The sequence below is a fragment of the Oratosquilla oratoria genome, chromosome 24, assembly GCF_046742065.1.
Source record: "Oratosquilla oratoria isolate Oo_2021 chromosome 24, ASM4674206v1, whole genome shotgun sequence".
Lineage (NCBI taxonomy): Eukaryota > Metazoa > Arthropoda > Malacostraca > Stomatopoda > Squillidae > Oratosquilla > Oratosquilla oratoria.
In genome coordinates, this window is record NC_134800.1 from 31,922,848 (window position 1) to 31,939,144 (window position 16,297).

Consider the following 16,297-nt stretch of genomic DNA (forward strand, 5'->3'; position numbering starts at 1 on the left):
ACATAAATAGCAAACATTATTGGAGCCAACACAAATTCTTGCGGTACTGCACTGATCACCTCTTTCCAATCTGAATATTTTTCTCTGAGCACTACTCTCGTCTTTCTACCTATCATGAAGTCCTTCATCCATTTTAGTAGGTTCCCTTGTATCCCTCCTATATGTTCGAGTTTCGTTAATATTTTTTTTGTGTGGTACTTTGTCAAAAGCTTTTTGTAAGTCCAGGAAAGCACAGTCAGCCCATCCATTCCTTTCTTGCACTATGTCTATTAATCTTGAGTAGAAACATGTTAAGTTTGTGGTACATGATCTTCCTTGTTTGAACCCAAATCGTCTTGGGTTTATTATATTGTTGTCTTCCAGGTGTTTTGCCTATCTATTCTTGATGATTTTCTCACAAATTTTGGCTATAGTGCTTGTTAGTGAGGCTGGCCTATAGTTAGTCGGTTCTTCCTTGTTTCCTCCTTTATATATTGGTACAATGTTAGCATTTTTCCAGTCTTTTGGTATTTTTCCTTCTTTGAGTGAGCAATTTATCATGTTATGTATTTTGTCCGTTAGTTCTTCTTTGCATTCTTTTAGAATCCAATTTGCAATTCCATCCGGGCCATGTGATTTCCTGACGTCAAGGTTTGATAGGTGTTCTAATATTTCTTTTTGTGCTATTCTTGTGTCACTCATGGGGGGGAGATCGCCTTTCATTATCTTCGTTCCAATATTGTGTTTTCTCTCTAGTGAAGACAAAATTAAAGTAATTTTTCATGATTTCGGCCATTTCTAAATCTTCTGTGTATTCTATATTTCCTTGGTGCTATTCTTATGTCACTCATGGGGGGGAGATCGCCTTTCATTATCTTCGTTCCAATATTGTGTTTTCTCTCTAGTGAAGACAAAATTAAAGTAATTTTTCATTATTTCGGCCATTTCTAAATCTTCTGTGTATTCTATATTTCCTTGGTGTAGTTTCACCACTTCTTGCTTGTTTTTAAGTTACCATTCACGTATCGATAGAATAGTTTGGGTTGCTCTTCGCATTTATCTATAATATCCTTTTCATGGTTCCTTTTTTCCTCTCTTCTCACTTTAACATAGGCTATTCATTTTTATAGCAAATATAGACTTACCATTTTCCAGGTTTTTTATCTTTTCTCCACCTTTTCCAAGCTCTGTCCCTTCTGTCTTTTGCCTCACTGCATCTTTGGCTGAACCAGCATTTGATGTACACTCTCTCTCGCTTCTGTCTTGGTACATGCTTATTTACCCCTTCATTGTAATTATCCGTCAAGATATTCCATTTCTCTTCCATTTTTGTCTCTTCCATGTAAAAATTTTCCCAGTTTGCATTCTGGAAGAATTTCTTTAGTTTTGCAAAGTCCGTTTTGTTGTACATCAATCTTCCTTTCCTATGCTTTTCATTTCTCTTCGTGTATATTTCTTTCTTTAGTTCAGTTTCAATGAGTATATGGTCACTCTTTCCAATTGGTGTCTTGTATTGAATTTTATCCATAATTTCAGGTTCTGTTGTAAAAATTAAATCTAGTTTCGACGGCTCTTCAGTTTCTGTATCTGGTGTTTTCACTGACCCACTGAGTCATTGTGTATTCCATGGTCATATCTAGTAGTATATTACCCCACAAGTCGTCTCCTCCTCGCACTGTCATGTTTTCCCAACAAATTTCTTTGCAATTGAAGTCCCCCATAAATACCAGATTACCCCCGCCCATTAGTATCTCGTTTAATGATTGCCTTGTATCCTATAACATTTTTGTATGCTCGTTCTCTTTCCAAGCGTTCGTTTTTGGGGGCACATAAGTCACCACAAACTTTCTATTTTTCATGTTCCTGTCTTCAACTTTTATCATGATCAGTTGTACATTACCTTTGCCCGCCGCTATTTTTGTCACATTCAGGTTTTTCATGGCCAAGAACATGATTCCTCCTCCCTGTTTCTTGTCTCTGTTTTTAATCCAGTAATTATATAGTCCATTTTCAACATCGATGGATGGTATTGGACCCCATTATGTCTGGCTTTTCTTCTAGCAGGTAATCATTAAGTTCGTTCAGTCCTAAAATTAATCCGTCGATGTTGGTATAGGCCACTTTCACTTTTCTTCTCTCTCCATTTTTTTTTTTTTTTTTCTGTCTTTGTTTCGCCCATTCTGATGTACCATTTCCTCAGTCTTATGTCGATTACTCTACAATGGAATTCCTTGCTTTTCTGTTCTTTTCGCGTTTTCCTTTGCTTCATCTCTTAGTGGGTTTTTTTTTTTTTTTCTAATTCCTCAGTACTCATTTCCCTTTTTATCCATATCTTATTGTATTTTTCACTCCTTGCTAAGTTACCTACTTTTTCAAATATGTCTTCTACTGCCATTTGTGATCTTAGTTTTATCTTTAGGGGTCGATTTCTATCCTTAGAATGGCGACCGATCCTATATGTTTCTTCAAAGTCTTTACCTGCATATTGCGCTCCCTCATGATGGATGATGCTCTTTGCCTGTGGACATGCATTGAAAAATTAGACATTTGTTTACATTCAGCAACTTAGTTCCTTCCATTAAATTTACTCTGGAATCCGAAATTTATTGTACGTCGCCTTTTCTGGATTGTTTAATTCAAGGAGAAGGCAAAATTTCTAATTTTAACACTTTTAATATACCTACCAATGTAGGCTATTTCCGTATATTTATTATTATTCGGCTCACCATGATAAAGTAAAATGTTCAGTGTTCACTTCAATGTTCTAACGTGCTCTTCGTATATGCAGCCCGGAATATAAGATGAGGAATTCGAGCATATTTATCGCACTGGTTACAAATTCTTTTATTAACAAAACTCTCAATTCAGCAAAGAAAAGCTTTTACATAATACATGACTCACACTAAACCTTCATTTGATCCTAAAAATATTTTAGTTTTGCCCTTCAGTATTTTTTTTTCTCAAATTCCTCACTTACTTGGAAAATTAATGTAACTTTTAATAACTCATTTAACTTCAAGAAATTGCTTATTAACCCCATCCACACGATGACGCCTACGTTTAGCTGAGTGACTCCCTTATTCTGTGAACTGGCTTAATCATATTTGCTGTGGTTATTAATATTCACAGTGAAAGAGAACAAATAATACAGCTGTAACTTTATATTTTATAACGTGAGTATTGTGGTACATCATCGAATCAGACAGCTGATGCTGCCCGCGAGAATTTGACTCGTATTAAGGTTAAGAAATCTCCTGAAAATTCATGTGGCTGCATATACAAGATCCCTTGTAAATTGTGATCAATTTTACGTGGGACAAACAGGTAAAGAGCTATTAACCAGATTAAAGCAACATAAATATAGTATCAGAACAGCACAAGAATCTAATGCTTTATTTGTTCATGTAAGAGATTCTAATCATAATATAGACAGGTCGAGGCCTTCTTCAGTTTTATCATGTAATTTCATAGTCAAAAGGAACATTATAGAAAGTAGTCTTATTAAACATACTGAAGTAGTTAACATGAATATTAGTAATGGCAAGTACTTCCCTTTCTACTGTGACTAAAGAATCATTAATCAAAGGTCAGAAAGAGGATTAAACCCTTTCTCCCCTGTGAGATCAGTGTGTGACCAAACCATAATCCGAGACATTATCTCGATGTTATTACCTTGAACAAGGTATATTAATGAGCAAATGGTTAGCGCTTAATGTCCCTCTGGATCAGTTTTTGGCATACCAGACATCAAATTGTTATCCCCACATGCATGAGGTCACAACTCCTGCAGTTGGCCCATGTCACTCCTTTGGCAAGCCACCAAGGAGTCCGATAAATATTGGCACACATCAAGAGACATTTTTAATGACCTCATATCGGAAAAGATGTATCACGTTACTGCAAACAATGTCACACGTGTCAGATGGTAGGCAAACCAAATCAACCCGTTCCTTAAACACCTTTACAGCCCATTCCTGCTATTGGAGAACCCCTCTCCAAGACCATCATAGATTGTGTAGGACCATTACCTCCTTCAAAGAAAGGACACAATTCCACTGAGAAACATTAGGTCTCAAACGGTTGTGAAGGAATTAATTATTTTCTTTGATGGGTTTCCCCAAAAAGATACAAAGTGACCAATGCACAAACTTTATGTCAAACCAGTTTGAACAAAGCTTGAAAGGATTAGGAGTACATCATACTATCTCTACCTCTTACCACCCTCAATCACAAGGTGCATTAAAATAATTCCATGACACATTAATGTTTATGCTCATAATGTATGTTTTAGAAAAGGGTCCTGACTGGGAAGAAGGATTACCTTTATTACTATTTGCAGTAAGATCCACCAAACAAAACAGTACAGCCGAACTCATTTTTGGCCATGAAGTTAGAGGATCCCTTAAAGTATTGAAAAATAGTTGGCTTACTCTTCATTCTTCTGTCTCAACCACCGTACATGTAGACAGAAGGTTAGAAAGATTAAAGACAGATTGGAAAATTTGACTCCGGCTTAATAGAAGATGAAGAGAAACTATGATAAAAAGACAAAAGATAGAGAGTTTCCTCCAGGTGATGAAGTCCTCCTATATCTACCTACACCAGAAGATTCTCTTTTGAGTAGGTTTCAAGGACCATACACCATCAAGGAGAAAATAAGCCCTTTGAATTATGTTGTAGAAACTCCAGAGAGGCGAAAGAAATTTAGGATGTGCCATATAAACTCGGTGAAACTATTTTATTCCAACAAAGTCGCCTTGACTAATGTAATAAAGGAAGACACAAGCGAATACTACTTGCCACATCCTGATCTACCATTGCAGAACTCCGTAGCTTTGATGAACTTGGAGAAAAAGGTGAACAATTAGGCTACGATAAACAACAAGATGTTTTAAGATTAGTTCGGGATTACCCACAGTTATTTTCCGACGTTCAGAGGCAAAACACAGATGCATGACATCGACTTAACCTCTATCATATCTATTAAGAAACCCCCTTACAGGTTAAATCCCGAGAAAAGGAGTATCCTTAGAGCTGAAGTCTAGTCTCTTCTACAAGGACTAATGGAACCAATCTCCAATCCTTGGGCTGCTCCCTGTTTGCTAGTGCCGAAACCAGAAGGGAAACATAGATTAGTATTATATTATAGGAAGTTGAATGAGATCACGAGAGCAGGCTTAACCATTTCCTAGGATTGATGATCTAATAGATGATATTGGCTCTTCTAAATCTGTCACTGTCATAGATTTACTAAAAGTTTTTTATCAAATATCAGTACACCCCGATGCTCAAGACAAAACAGCCTTTGTAACACCAGATGGATTATTTCAGTTTAAGGTTCTTCCCTTTGGATTAAGGAATGCTCCTGCTACCTTAAAAAAAAGTTTTACTAAGATTATTTCAGGCATGAGAGGAGTTAAATCTGACGTGGTGATATTTAGCGACACTTGGGGATAACATCTAAATCTGTTGCATGAGTTCTTTGAGAGAGCCGACAAGGCTAACCTGGCCATCAATTAAAAAAAAAAAAAAAAAGTCTTTTCGGACATGCCCAAGTATCCTATTTTGGTTTCAAAGTAATTCTGAAATATCCCCCTTAGCAGCTAAAGTTCAAGCTATCAGAGACCTTTCTACAATCACGAAGAGAGATAAGACGGTTCCTACGAATGGTATGTTACTATAAAAACTGTCCAAATTTCTCTTATTTTGCAGATCCATTGACAGATTTGTTGAGAAAGAACGGAAGTTTGTTTGGACAGAACAATATCAACAAGCTTTTAAAAAATTAAAGATATTTCTTATGAACGATCCTATCCTTAAAAGCCCAGATCTCTCAAAAACCTTCCGCTTGTTCAAAGACGCAAGTGATGCTGCTTTAGGAGCAACACTAATGCAGGAAACAAATGAAATATTGCACGCTGCAGATTATTTCAGAAAGAAATCGAACCCCAGTCAACGTAACTATTCCACAATCGAAAAAGAATGTTTGGCAGTTGTGACAGGATTGCAACATTTTAAACCACATTTACATCCATCTTTACCCATTCATTTACATACTGACCACAACCCTTTAGTTTTCCTAAACAAGCTCTCCTTTTCTAAATCTAACCAAAGGCTCACCAGATGGAATCACTTTTTACAATCCTATACTCTCCACATGCATAATGTAAAAGGATCATGTTGCAAAATGATTGAAAGGAAGAGTCAACCCTTTAGAGGTCTAGCGTGCACACGCGCGCACGAACGCATGTGGTGTGAGAGAGACTTCCGACGTCTTCAGAAAACTCTCAAGGAACCCTCCATTGTGTTCGGATCTGACTCCCAAGGGACCGGCCATTGTCATCGGACCTGATCGTGGCCAGAGGAGTTAGGCGCTTGGGACCGCAGCCGAACACCTGGGAAAACAATTGACACATCTTCCAACATTGCCAACCTACCAGATTAATATATGTCAACACTTTATTTATTTTTCGGTATACATGCAACATATTTATTTTATGTTCCCTATCTTATGTAAATATATCCCATGATACTGAGAGTCCAGACTCAGTCAGTGCATTGTACATTGTAGATATAGGAAAAATATATTATTTTATTTGTGTAGTGGCAACTACCAACCTGTGGCTGTAAATAGAATTTGGCAAGCCTCAGAGTTCTGCTCGGAGGCTGCTCGGTGATTTTACAGAGAGAAGACGGAGACATTAAAGCGAACGCAACTTCACCTCGTTTGTCTCACCCAAACCAATGTAGATACCAAACTACAAATCTACAATCAGATAACGGCCTTGCCGATACCCTATCGAGAATTGACTTAAGAGGATTAGGTTATCACGTCCTTAGCGTGAATAGAATCCTGTGGTTGTGCTGTGTAACGCCCTTGTGTGAATACAGTCTCCTATCTGTATTTTTTAAGGCACGCCTTGCGTGAATGTGTGTTGTGTATTATCATTAATGTATGTTACAAATGTATTTCATAAAATGTATGTTATAAGTAAACCATTGCGCAATACCCGTCTTTTGGGGCGCGCTTCGAAAATACGTTCTGTCAGATGACGCCAAGCTCAGAAACGTTACATAATTTGGCGCGAAAACATGTTCTTCATTCCCATTGGTTGGAGGTGTCTAAACTACCTACTTTAGATACCTTTCGGCATCCCGGAAACGTAAGCACCTATTCCCTGACTACATAAGAGCAAGGAAAGAGTGACAGCGGGAAAGAAGCATAGATTGATTTGATTGATTAATTAGAGTGGGCAAAAGCCCGGCACAGGGTCGTTAGACCATTCGTGCCACGGGATAAAATAGATAAAGAGGTTAAAATATTGAATTCTAAAGATTAAAACAACTACAACGTTACTGTCTGATTAATTATTAAAATAACCTACGAAATATATACGAAACCTAGACATTAAGCAGCGAACTACACAAGAAGTAAGACTACTAATAAATAGGTACAACACAGTTAAAATTAAATATAATAAAACAAATTAACGTCTTTTAAAAATCCTACAAGGGGTTGTATCATGGGTGTAGCACCAAGCATCTTACGGAGGTCAGGAGGAAGGCCCCACTTCCGCCGCCAAGGCTCGTAGTATCTGCACTCGAGCAGGAAATGACGGACGGAAAAGGGGGAGCCACACCTCACGCAAGAAGGGGGAATCCGGGGAAGAGTAAATAAAAATTCGTGAGTCACCTTTGTATGTCCAATACGTAAACGGTTTAAAAGTTTCGGATAAAAACGGTTGTGGTGGGAAAGAAGAGGCCAGCGATCTGCAGAACATTTTATGCTCCGTAGTTTTTGGTTCGTTCTAATATTGTCCCAGGTGGTGTCAAACTTTCTACGCACGCGGGAGGAGATGGTTGTGCGGATGTCGGAAAAGGGAGAGTCCCCGCGCGATGGTAAGGGACGGGCCGCCGCAGACTTGGCCACCCTGTCCGCCTTCTCATTGCCAATGATACCGACGTGTCCGGGGGACCAGCAGAATGGAATAGTTTTTTCCCTGGCCGCTGTTCTCGTTAGCCACTCTTGGATCTCAGATATCACGGGGTTGGACGGAATAAAGCTAGTAAGTGCTAAAATTTATGATTGAGAGTCGCTATAAATGGTAAAATCATTAAAATCTGAATCAAAAATAAAATGCTTCAAAGCGAGTAAAATTGCGTAAAGTTCAGCCGTAAAAACAGATGAGGTGAAGGGTAATTTTGCTGTGAAAGTTTGAGATGATGTAACGGCTGCGCAGCCCACACCAGCGGGAGATTTTGACCCGTCAGTATAGACTGCGATGGAGTTGGCATGTAATTCTTTATGCTCCTCAAACGAGGCAGCAACGATGTAGGGCAGGTGCCCACTTTTTGACCGTTTCATGGGGCAGAACTCAGGAATGGGCCTGCACCAAGGCGGGGTATCAAAGTTTCTGGACTCAGACACCTTAAGGGGGCAGCCGCTTCCCTCCTCAAGTAGACGGAGCGCGCGTAGGTGCGGTGGGACTGAAGCTGATCTTTTGGTGTTGTACGTATCCCTGAGTCTCACGTTATTAACCACGTCAAAAGATAGCATCTTTCTGAACGATTTGCACTTGAAGTAAAAGGAGAGTAAAAGTTGCTACCTTCTGTTAGAGAGCGGCAAATCGCCAGAGAGGACGTAGAGGGATTCGACAGGAGAGGTACGGTAGACACCAGTACACAGTCGCAAAGCCTGGTGGTGTACTGTATCGAGGGAGCGGAGGGACGTCGCACTTGCCGAGGAATAGATCTGGCACGCGTAATCCAGCCGTGATCTTATGAGGGCGTGGTATAATCTGAGGAGCGAAGGCTGGTCCGCTCCCCAGTCGCGTCCAGAAACCGCCTTTAAGATGTTGAGGGCGGAGAGGGAAGATCGTCTAAGACTGAGGATGTGGCTGTTCCACGTAAGGTGCTGGTCAAAAATGACCCCAAGAAACTTAGTCGACTGTTCATAGGGTATTGGAATGCCTCCCATGATAATATGTGGAGGAACATTCTGGCGCGGTCGTTGTTGAGGCCTGCAAAAGTGCATCGCCACCGTCTTCGATGAGGAGAATCGGCAGCCTCTGCGAGAGGCCCAGGAAGTAGCAGCATTTACACCGCGCTGAGTGCGTGTAATTGCTGTTAAAAGGTTTATGGAGAAGTACAAAAGGAAGTCATCAGCGAAGAGTGAGCACTGGAGCGAAGTGTCTGCCTCAGCAACCGCCTGGATTATCCCATTGATGCTGACCAAGAACAAGGTGGGGCTGATGACACTGCCTTGGGGGACACCTTGCTCCTGGGGCTTGGGCGACGAATATGCTCCGCCGATCTTCACCCTCAGAGTTCTATCTGATATGAAAGCTCGAAGGAAGGAAAACATCCTACCCCGCACTCCCATCTCGAGGAGGCTCATCAAGATACCCCCTCTCCAAGTCGTGTCGTACGCCTTCTCTAGGTCGAAGAAGACGGCGATGGTATTCATGTTGCGCACTAGGGCGTCCTGCACGTGTGTCGAAAAACGGAGCAGAGGATCTAAGGTGGAGCGGTGTCGGCGAAAGCCGAACTGGTAAGGGGTGAGGTGGTCTCTACTCTCCAGGTGGTGGGTAAGTCGAAGGTTGACCATCCTCTCAAACACCTTGCATAACACACTCGTCAGGGCGATCGGCCGGTAACTAGAAGGGATCTGGTGATCCTTGCCTGGCTTGGCTATGGGGACGATCGTAGACGATCGCCAAGATGATGGTAAGAGACCAGAGTACCAAATCCTGTTATATATCGTCAGAAGGGTTGTGAGAGCCTCCGAAGGAAGGTGGTTAATCATGTCGACACTAATCGTGTCATCGCCTGGGCTAGTATTCGGCGTCTGGTCGATGGCGTGCTTGAGTTCGCGGAGGGAGAAGGGCAGATTGTAAGCTTCAGTGTCTGTGGGAGCGTGGTCATCAAAATTCGTCACGTGATCCGGTAGCTGGAGTTCTCGATGTAGGGCAGTAGAGCTGGAAACACGGAAAAGTGTGTGGTGAGTTCCTTGGCCACCTCGCACGGGTCTGAGACAACGGTGTCATTTATAAGGAGGGACGGCTGAGGCGATGCTATGTACCTGCCGGAAAGCTTCTTCACTCGATTCCAAACTGACGCCGAAGGCGTCAACGTTTTAATGGTCGATACGTAGTTTCTGCCATGACTTGCGCTTCGCCTCCTTCATATACTTTCGTTTGATCGCAACCGCTTTCTGGTACACCATTTTATTGGTCTCCGTCGGAAGGCGACGGAAACGCCGGTAGCAGGAACGAACGGTGTCACGAAGCTTCCGGCAGGTGGTGTCCCACCAAGGAACAGGCGGCCTGCCAATCGGCGGGCGGCTAACCGGTATAGAACCGCCGGCGGCGTTAATAACAATTGAGACAAATTGCTTATAAGTTTGAATCGGGTCGTCCATGTGCAAGTCACTTAGTTCGGAGCACAGCTCCCCAAAGAGTGACCAATTTGCCGCTTTCAACTTCCACCTTTGGGGCTGGGAGATGGGGGGAGGAGAAACACAAGAAACTACTACCGGGTAGTGGTCGCTGCCATGTAAATCCGCACACACCCTCCAGAAGTCCACGAGGACCGCTAAAGTGCAGATCCCAAGATCCAGGACAGAAGTAGTGTCGAGGAAGATGTTATGATTAGTCGGGTTTTCATCGTTCATGAGGGAGACCTCGTTCTCCTCTAAAAGTTTTTCAATGGCGCGGCCCTTCTCGTTACGGGAAGAGCTATCCCATAAAGGATTGTGTGCGTTCAGATCACCAAGAATAATAAATGGGGGTGGGAGTGCATCGACAAGTTCTTGAATGTCGGAAGCACGAACGCTAGAGCTTGGCGGCAGGTATAGGGAGCAGATCGTGTAGCTCTTACTAAGGATGGCCCGTACAGCGGCCGCCTGGAGAGTTGTGCGCAAAGGGATGGTAGTGTGTTGAACGCTTGCGTGGACGACTATCGCAGCACCACCCCTGCTTGGAGAACCAGCTGCAGGAACGGTACCGTAGAACCTGTAGTTCATACCTAGATTATAGTGACTGGAGGGAAGCATAGTTTCTTGAAGACAGACAACTCCGGGGTTGTGTTCACGGAGGAGGCACTTCAACTCCTCCCCGTTCGCACGGAGACCTCGGATGTTCCATTGAAGGAGTGTCGTGGGAGGTGAGAATTTGAGGGATTAATTAGAGTGCCGCCCCCCGATGGGGGACGGCTTAAGTTGGCCATCATGGGGTTTACGAGATTCGCGTCCCATAGGAGTTTTTTGAGGTAAAATCTTGGCTCTCTGGTCTCTTTCTTTCGGTCTTTGTTCTGGAGATTTAGAAGATGGATCGGGATTAGAAGGCGGTTGTTTCTTCGACGGATCTGGCGTGGTTTTGGTAGGGTGAGGCTGTGTAAACTTTTTATTGGATCTGGGGGACACTAAAGGAGGAGGTTGAAGGGAGGTGTTGGAGGGCGCAGTCTTGGACGGGTGGTCGCTCGAGTCACCATCGGGCAGGGGTCGTTTCTGGGGAAGCTTCTTGCCGGAAAGGGCAGGGGGATGTTTAGGTAACAGCGGGAGTGAAGGAAGGTCCAAAAGCGAAGTTGTGGAGTTGCTTGGGCTCTTCATCACAACGTCTTCGGTACCAGGAATCTCCCCATCCTGCACAGACGACGGGGTGGAGATGGATGTCATCTGGGGGAAGTCACTCATTGATGAAGAGTTGGGGCTAGATTGCGCCATTGGGGGGTGAGAGCTCGATTGCCCCAAAGAGGGGGATTTTTTTTCAAAGGATGGTGTGGGCGATCTATAGACCTTAGTAGGAGACTTTGATGACGTGCTGGGTTTAGAGTTGTTCCGGGGCGATCGTGACTTACTGGTTTCAGGGCGCTTCTTCGGTGATCTATCAGAAGACATCACGGGTCGAGAAGAAGGATTAACTGGATCCAGAGTGCCAAGATCGGATGTATATGTCAGATGTGGAGGGGGAGAAACAAGCATAAGATTACCGTCGGTGACGCGAGATATGATACGCTGGGAGGTCGACTGGCGTGAAGATTGAGAGGGTTGCGCGGGGACGGTCGCAGCGGATGATGTGGCATCCGGATGTGATGATGAGAGAAGGAGCGACGGGTTAGCTTTTACTGAAGTCTTCGTTGCCGACGCGTAAGACGCGGGGCGCTGACCCCCCCATAGGATGGCTGCCGCACCGCGATAGCTGGTTTGGTTATTGTGCGCAGTTTCCGAGACCAGTCTCTGCCAGGAGTGTTCCTCACACTCCTTCGAGAATGTGCGGTGAGCGCCATTACAAGTAGCGCAGGTTGGCGCAAGATCGTAGCATTCACCCTCAGTGACGTGGGATGGTTTGGCGCAGTTGCGGCAGAGGGTAGGAGAACCACAGATCTTGGAGGAGTGACCGTACCACAGGCAGCGGGTGCACGTCCTTGGCGATTGAACGTAGGATCTAACCGTACAGCGGTGGGGTCCAATCACGATCACATCTGGGGGATTCGGGTCGGAGAACTTTAATATTATTAGTGGCGTTGGGACAAACTTTTGTTCCTCTGGGCTGTACTTGGACACTACATGGGTATCCAAAACGTTCTGGGGGCACATGTTAAGGAGGGTAGTGGTTGGAAGGCTACTAAGGGAAAAGTTAAAAATCTTACCCTTTGAGCCATTATAGTCATCATATAGAGAAATATTGAGGATTCCGCTGCCATAAAAATCTCCGGACGTACCCTGGAGCATAAATCCCTGGTAGGTGTTGCGACCAAAGCGCGTGAAGGTTTCTGGAGTGAGTGGAGGGTTGGCGATCATTTTGTTAATAATATTAAATATTAGGACATCGTTACTGCCCTCCTCGACAGTCACTAGGTTATACACGGGGGCTAAAGCATAAGGATGGGGACGTTCAGGGAGCTCGGGGGTAAGGTATGTATCATTAGGGACGAAGTCATCGTCTTGTTCTTCAATATTTTATATTTTTAGGATGGAACATTTTAAGATCGAATCCGCGATTTTATTACCATTGAGGGCAACGCTGGCTGCAATGCATTCTGATGGAGCTAAGAAACGCACATAAAAGTTGTTATAATTTGACTTAACACGAAGAGAGATACGTTCGACAGTACCAAAAGGGGTAACTAGCTTCATGAGCTCGAAAAAGTTTAGGCGCCTTGGGGCATATTCGATGCCAAGGAGTCTTTTATTCGGGGTAGACGACGCTGTCTTACCAGCTGCGTCAGCTGGAGCCGGATTTAGGGGGCCGGCCACCCCACTAAAAGGGGATTTTTTTCATGATTGGCTGCCAAGGCCAGGTTGTAAGTGAGGATAGGGAGGACGGCACCAGGTGGAGCCTCACGCCTGGGCTAGGACTTGGATCGAAATCCTACTACACCGGCTTACCGTGCTGCAATGCAGGCGCCCTTCGAGGTGGCATGATACCCTGCCACCAACGAACCTATTGGCAGGGACGCATTACCGTAGGATGGGTGTAGCGCTGCTACTGAGAGGGGCGGCTGAAAATTAGATGGGAGGGAGGGGACAGCAAGCGGAAGAGAAGAGAAGAGTGGAAAAGGAAGTCTAAGAGGAAGCCCTGTGCGGGGAAACAAGAGCTCCGCTCGGGGATCGGCATTAGTCGCCTCTTAGGACACGCAGCCGACGTGGCGGGGGTTATATTCTATACTACAGGGGGTGAAAGAAGCATAGAGAACCAGAACGGAAGAGAACAGAGACCCCGAATGGAGATCTAAGCAGAAAGCGACGGCAGACAAGAGGGAAGACAAGAAAAGAAACAGACTCCCACAGATCATCTGAATCTACATTCGTCGATAACGACAACTCAATTGAACAAGTCCTTTGGACCTCAAGTACCGAACCCGTAAATTGGCAATCTCCACGCGAAATACAGAGCCTTTTTTTTTTTTTTTCGAATTGTTTCGGACATCTCCAGGCTGTTGCTGGACTAAGTGCGACTCGATACTCATTCTCTCTTTCTCTATTATTTCTTGACTACGAAACATTAACAAATCTCCTACCTGTTCCCAACTATCAGAAGATTCCCCTACTAGAAGTTGTCGTGCATCAGCCTCTCATCAAACAACTCATTTGTTCCCGAGACTTGAAAAGCAAACCACACGACTTTCCGTTGGTGCTACTTTCAGCAACTAGATTCAAACAGACTCGTCTACACCATAATCAAGACTTCATTTCGCCCACTTGTTCTTACGTGTTGCATACAAGTGCACACCTAGTTACTCTACCTGGTAATTAAATAATCATTTATGATTCATGAAAGATATGTTTAATATTTTCTGATTAATGTATATTACTATTTCTCTTATTCTATGTTTATTTATTATGTTTATGTCTATTTTACTATTGTAAACAATAAATGAGTGTAACGAAGAGTTTAATTATACTGCCTGATATCTGTCACTCGTCCGAGCTGCGCACGGCCATATATATATTTAGAAGCTCCGCCATGGGATACGAACCCTGACCCGTGCGTCGATAATCACGAGGCCAAGACGCTAGCAACCATGCTACATGGTGATGGTTCAAAAGGACTGTACTAGTCCCCGACCACGCTTCACGTAACATTGGAAGATCTAGTCTCATTTTCATCTAATCCCGTATTAGGCGAGCCCTCCGACAAGTTGTGTATGTTTTAAGACAGATTGAACATTTTTAGAAGCTCCGCATGGGATACGAACCCTGACCCGTGCGTCGATAATCACGAGGCCAAGACACTAGCAACCATGCTACATGGTGATGGTTCAAAAGGACTGTACTAGTCCCCGACCACGCTTCACGTAACATTGGAAGATCTAGTCTCATTTTCATCTAATCCCGTATTAGGCGAGCCCTCCGACAAGTTGTGTATGTTTTAAGACAGATTGAACATTTTTAGAAGCTCCGCCATGGGATACGAACCCTGACCCGTGCGTCGATAATCACGAGGCCAAGACACTAGCAACCATGCTACATGGTGATGGTTCAAAAGGACTGTACTAGTCCCCGACCACGCTTCACGTAACATTGGAAGATCTAGTCTCATTTTCATCTAATCCCGTATTAGGCGAGCCCTCCGACAAGTTGTGTATGTTTTAAGACAGATTGAACATGTTTAGAAGCTCCGCATGGGATACGAACCCTGACCCGTGCGTCGATAATCACGAGGCCAAGACGCTAGCAACCATGCTACATGGTGATGGTTCAAAAGGACTGTACTAGTCCCCGACCACGCTTCACGTAACATTGGAAGATTTAGTCTCATTTTCATCTAATCCCGTATTAGGCGAGCCCTCCGACAAGTTGTGTATGTTTTAAGACAGATTGAACATTTTTAGAAGCTCCGCCATGGGATACGAACCCTGACCCGTGCGTCGATAATCACGAGGCCAAGACGCTAGCAACCATGCTACATGGTGATGGTTCAAAAGGACTGTACTAGTCCCCGACCACGCTTCACGTAACATTGGAAGATCTAGTCTCATTTTCATCTAATCCCGTATTAGGCGAGCCCTCCGACAAGTTGTGTATGTTTTAAGACAGATTGAACATTTTTAGAAGCTCCGCCATGGGATACGAACCCTGACCCGTGCGTCGATAATCACGAGGCCAAGACGCTAGCAACCATGCTACATGGTGATGGTTCAAAAGGACTGTACTAGTCCCATGGCGGAGCTTCTAAAAATGTTCAATCTGTCTTAAAACATACACAACTTGTCGGAGGGCTCGCCTAATACGGGATTAGATGAAAATGAGACTAGATCTTCCAATGTTACGTGAAGCGTGGTCGGGGACTAGTACAGTCCTTTTGAACCATCACCATGTAGCATGGTTGCTAGCGTCTTGGCCTCGTGATTATCGACGCACGGGTCAGGGTTCGTATCCCATGTCGGAGCTTCTAAAAATGTTCAATCTGTCTTAAAACATACACAACTTGTCGGAGGGCTCGCCTAATACGGGATTAGATGAAAATGAGACTAGATCTTCCAATGTTACGTGAAGCGTGGTCGGGGACTAGTACAGTCCTTTTGAACCATCACCATGTAGCATGGTTGCTAGCGTCTTGGCCTCGTGATTATCGACGCACGGGTCAGGGTTCGTATCCCATTGCGGAGCTTCTAAAAATGTTCAATCTGTCTTAAAACATACACAACTTGTCGGAGGGCTCGCCTAATACGGGATTAGATGAAAATGAGACTAGATCTTCCAATGTTACGTGAAGCGTGGTCGGGGACTAGTACAGTCCTTTTGAACCATCACCATGTAGCATGGTTGCTAGCGTCTTGGCCTCGTGATTATCGACGCACGGGTCAGGGTTCGTAT